This window comes from Apteryx rowi, unplaced genomic scaffold (genome assembly GCF_003343035.1).
Source record: "Apteryx rowi isolate R43461 unplaced genomic scaffold, aptRow1 scaffold_1574, whole genome shotgun sequence".
Classification (NCBI taxonomy): domain Eukaryota; kingdom Metazoa; phylum Chordata; class Aves; order Apterygiformes; family Apterygidae; genus Apteryx; species Apteryx rowi.
The window spans coordinates 1-5,482 of NW_020447835.1; the positions used below are offsets into that span (position 1 = coordinate 1).

General features: G+C 39.0%; 1 long non-coding RNA gene across 7 annotated transcripts in view; it reads left to right on the forward strand.

The window, feature by feature from the left end:
* Nucleotides 1-5,482, forward strand: part of LOC112962891 — an 11,633-nt gene continuing 6,151 nt past the window's right edge. For 3 of the 7 annotated variants that reach the window (XR_003252440.1, XR_003252442.1, XR_003252441.1), the window contains exons 1-3: nucleotides 1-35; nucleotides 343-1,528; nucleotides 2,852-2,970. This is a non-coding gene — a long non-coding RNA (uncharacterized LOC112962891). The other 4 variants (XR_003252444.1, XR_003252445.1, XR_003252439.1 and 1 more) reach the window with 4 other exon arrangements.

Genomic DNA, 5,482 nt, shown 5'->3' on the forward strand with positions numbered 1-5,482 from the left:
TGCACATTGTCGCCTGCGGGGTGCTTCACTCTGGGGTAACTTGCTCCTGCTCATGGTCTTTTCTTGTAGAAGCCGGTACTGTGAGCGGTTCCGGGCGTCCCGGCATCCTACCTGGGCCGTTTCGGCTCCGGCTGTTGGCTTCGTGCAGGAGCTGCCCGCCTGCCCCACGGCGCGGTGGCGCGGGGAGCCGAGGGGCTGCAAAGCGTCTGCTGGGGCAGTGCCGTTGCTAAGCGCCGACGTCTTCTGTGTGCATACGGACGTTATCCCCCTTCCCCCTCCCGCATCTTACGCGTTTTAGTTTGTCATTAATGTTTATGAGGGTTTTTTTTCCTTTGTTTTTAGAGGATTCGTTTGCTTGAAGTGTATGCCAGTCGAAACGCATGCAATTTACCGTATCCTTCTTTCCAAGATTTTTTTTCTGTCAAGGCTGGTTTGTTATGTTTGCATGCAATATACAGTTTTTATTTTTCATGTTTGTTTATACTGGTATTCGTCATTTTGTTTGATTTCCCCCCCTTCAGTCCCCCATTTTTTCCCCCTTTTCCTAATGGGTCCATAGTAGTCCTTCTAACCCTGAGGAGTTTTTATATACTAATTTCATAACCCTCTCCCTTTGAACTATCATATTTTTAAAAATTCTTGCTTCTTTTTACATCCTTTCTTACTGAAATATTTTTCCCCTTTTTCTTCCCCACCCATCTTTATGCTTTAAATACATACATTATTTAATTCAGCATGTATTAGTTCACTGGCTTCACAAATCTTGTTTGGTATGTAGACTTCTTACTTTGTAGTGTTTGTGTCAGTCCTTATTAATATCACCAGGTTTAGGGCCACAGCTAAGACATATTTACCTTTTCATATCAGCCTTCATGGAGCTGTGGGCACAGATGAAGCTCCTGTGTTTACATAAGGATTGCAGTGGCTTTGTACAGTAGTAGTTAACAGACCAGCTATTTTGCTCATAAGAATCAAATACCCTATCTTATTGACACTAAATAGAAGCTGAATAAATGAAATATGCAAGATAGGGTAAAATGTTCTTATGAATAAAGATGACTGCAATGTTCTCTGCATAAACTAATTATCTTAAGCATAGATTAACCAACATTTAGCTTCTCAGTTCTTCTGACACTCTTAAGTTCTAGTGTAAGAGTACTATGGGAAACAACAATAATTATGTCCCTTTTGTTACACCAAGGTTGAATCTGTTATTCAAACGTCCCCTAATTTTTTTGTTTAGGACTTCTGTCCTTGAAATTATACAGGTTATTATATTTACTGTAATCCATAATTAATTTAAAATGATTAATGGAGTAAAAAGCTTTGAAAACAGAAGGAAAAAAAAAGAATTCATATTCTGTATTTTTCCTCCTCCATTTATTGGTTAAAACATGAATACGTTATAATAGAAATCTCCATAAAACTTCTGCATACTTTTAAAATGTATTGTTCCTTGCCCATTGTTTCTCTAGATCAGGAGCTGATCCCCCACTATCAAATATCATGGAAGTTTTTGCTGATACTGGTAAGTATGTATTTCCCTATATTTGGCTAGATTCAGATGACCTCTTCTGTTCTTCTTCTGTTCAAGACTGCTAAAAGAAATGCTTTTTCCTTGTCATCTGGTACCTTTTTTTAATCATGTAACATTTTTGTACATCTTTTCTACAGTTTTGCTTTCTTTTCTCCTAAGGACTTTGAATGGTTCAGGTGCTATATTCTTGTAGATATTTCACATAAACTAGTTCACTGTCTTTAGGTGGTTAGTGGGAATGTATATTCCACCTTGCAAGCTGCCATGTTCACCTCCCCTGCCTAGTGTGTTTAAATGTGGATTAGCACTTTGTTAAAAGATTTCTGTCTATTTTAGCACCCTTTTTTCACTTATTTTTAGTTCACTGACTCTCTTTTTTGTGGCATATACTGTGTGCTTAAACACTTTTTTCCATGAAATCTAAACTTTGTGTATTTTTGCATAATATTTTCTTGATCCTCTGGATATTAATCTTTCCTAAATTAAAAACAAAACAAAACAAAACTTTTTTTTTCCCTTGACTTGTGTCTGTGACTTTTTAGAAGTGTGACAACCCAACTGAGGAACCAAAACAGCTAACAACATCAATTGTTCCTGCCCTAAACAGTATCTTAATTTCAGAAAGGATAAGACGTGTTCGAAAGCCTAAATTCTTACTATGACTGTTTTTATATAGAATCTTTGTATATCGCTGTCATATCTACTAGTATGTAGAATAGATTGCTATATTATGTTGTTGTGCTTGGATGATTTGAGGAAAATGGTCCTACATTTCTTGATTGTTAATGTCAAGTTGCATTTATCCATGTTTACCTTTTCCATACCAAACTACAGAAAGGTTAATTTTACTGCTTTTATTTAAGCATACTGTATGTGCATGGTATCTTTCTAAACATTTTGCAAGCAGCTGTAGGTGTGAAATAACAATCTGTATGTTATTGAACTTTTATAAAACTCCTCAAGGAAGACAGAATTAAACCAAAAGGAGAAGCGCACATCCTGGCATGTATTTGCAGGAGTTCAGACATTTCCACATTCTGGAGAAGCAGGAGAGCGTGTAGAGCAATTTGCATTTACTGAATTCAGGAGTAAAGCTTTCTTTTGTGAAGTAACATCTTGATTTGCTCGTGTTCTGTGGCCCAGTCTTCATTCTTCGCTCCTGGTGGCCCGTTTGCATTGATCACTTTACTCCCAGAACTAACAACTGCATATTAAGCCATGAACTCCCTATTAATCATTTTTATAATGCAACTTTTCCCATAACTCAAGACAGTACGGGGAGGATGAAGAGTTTTGTTTTTTCTGATCACACAGCATTAGATGGAAGAGTCTTGAGATGTCGCCCTTGATGTGGGCAGCAGTCAGGGGAGAGAAGGAAGAAGTTGGGAGAGGGCAGGAGAGAGGGAGCAACTCTACTCGTCTTCCCACTCCAGGTATGCCACAGCAAGTTGTAATGCTATTTTGCACTTCTGCATCAGCTTTGAATCTCTGACCTCTCATCTTGTTATTCCTGTTCACACCTCTGACCTTCCCCAAAGGCATCCCTTAGAAGAGGAGCCTGTTGAAACATCATGCTCTTCAACTGTACTTTTCAAAACTTGTTTTCCATTCAGAGATCTACTTGTTTTGGGTGGTTTTGCAGGAACTTGCTTAGTTGTTATCTAAAGGAGCTGTTGATCTGTTAGTAAGTGTGCCAGCACACAGCCACAGAGAAGAAAGACTGGGGAAGAGTCCATGCCTCACTTTGCATCAGACTCCCCTGTTGCAATAACCTTTTGGTGTCCTCTCATGTCTCTGATTAACCTGAACTTTACCTACTGTTCAAAGCCCTCTCATTTTTGTTCTTTCCACACAAGCAGTGTGCTCTCAAATGCCCTGAGGTCTGCCGTTCAAAGTATCCCAACATTAAACCATGCCTTTGTTCCATATTTTCTCCTCAACTGATCCATTACCAGCTCTGCTTCTCACTAGGACGTGATGCTGGAGTGCCTGGAAAGTAGGAACAGAGCTACAAGGAAATAGTTTGACCAGCTGGAGGCTGAAAGAAACAGTGGAGTAAAGATCCCATGAGTTTAGAAGAATTTTTTGACACTTCTGACAGGAACACAGAATACGGCAAATTTATGAAGGGGTCCATTCATCTAAATGGGATTTTTTTTCTTCTAGTGAATAGGATGCTCATGCAGAGATGAAAGCATCCCAAATCTCTAGGCATTGTGCAATGTTCCGTTCTGCAGAACAGCTACTCTCACCTGGTTGGAGCTGGCCTTTGTAATGAGCTCACCAGAAAGGTGGTCTGTTAGAAACTTCACTCTAGGAGCTAGTTTTCCACCAGAGAAAGGTTTTTCTTTGTCAAATATTTTACAAAGATGGTTTCATTTAAATGAAACAGTTCTCTTTAAGGACATCTACCTAGGTTATTGTCAGCTTTTCCAAGCTAATGTGTTCCAAAGCAAACTTTGTGATTCTGGCAGTGCCACTTCTTGAATAGCTCTTTTACATTTTACATTGTCTCTTGGGAATTTCTCAAACTCTAGTGCTCAGAGCTTCTCAGCAACCAAAGCTTCCGATACATCCAATGAGGCATACTGTCATCAAGTGAACTCAGGCTTTTCTTTTGTGGGAATTCATACATGACTACTTTGCCTTAGGAATCACAGCAAAACCAGGGGTTGGATTGTTCAAAGTCTGCAGCACTCTGTGGAGCGTGCCAGTGCTCACTCCTGAAGCTATCTAGTGCTACATGCCCATGGCATGCTCACAGCCTGCCTCATCCCACCACCTTCAACCAGAGGTTGTTGATAACTGTCTAAGCTGTAGACTGGGTCTGCCCTTTCAGATCCATGAGCAAAATTTCATTCCTGTAAGGGAGCCATTTGCTTCTACTTAAAAACAAACAAAAAAATAGCCCCCCTGGATCTGTTCAGCAGGAAGTTTATGCGGACCCACTGTACGCATTTAGGAGGATTATGTACTCCTAGGGACTACAGTTTGTAAAAACAAAGTCAGAAAAACAACTCCAGATTGATTATGTATGAATATGGTTATCATTGCTACAGTTGATACCGCACTGGATTAAAAAAATTATTAATCAAAAGAACCCCATTTATTTTATCCTGTACAATCATCCCTACAGAGAAATTGACTCCAAATGCATTAAATTGTACCAAGTGATAGGTAGAAGATGAAAGAAGAAATATACTCTCCAGGAATTGCTGGAATAGGTTTTTAAAATGGGAATAAGAGAGGAATTAAATGTCGTTGGAGTACTTGTTCTTGACATTTCTTGCTTAATAGTTAAGTGTTTTTGTGCTTGTCTGTCACATACTACAGCAGAGTTCTTCAAGTTTCACATGTGTAAGATTTTGTGGCACATATATTTAAGGGCACATTTATCTCTGAATTCTACTAGGATCCCTATTTTAGATCTGTAACAGTCCATACAGTTATTGTGGTTTTATAATCCAACTAAAACACTAGAGGAGGAGAGAGTTAAATCTTTTTATCCTGTGTAAATCTTAAGTGCAGTGAAAAGAAATATCAACATTTTCCTCTTTTGGAGGAAATTAAAGTTTTTTTTCTTTTTTAATCTTCCAGTTTTAACTGAATTTGAAGAAAAGTTTAAAAGCAGTAAACAAGTCAGAAATAAACTAAGCCCTCTTACTTTCCTTGTGGTCATGAAAGGGAGGCATTTATTGAATGCTGTAAGAGTCAGCATGTACACATTCATGTTATGGAAAATCAGGCTCGCCGGCCTCCATAACAGGGTCCGACCCTAGGTTCCTGCTGAGGCAGAAGTTCGAAGTCAGATTGAAGAAAAAATAAAATTTAATGACATACGTGTGGTAATTACAGCTCGAGCTGGGTGCCTCCAAAGAGGGACCCCGAACAAAGAAATCCCTGGGCCATTATACCCTTACAATCTAAATTCCCCACCCCTTAAGC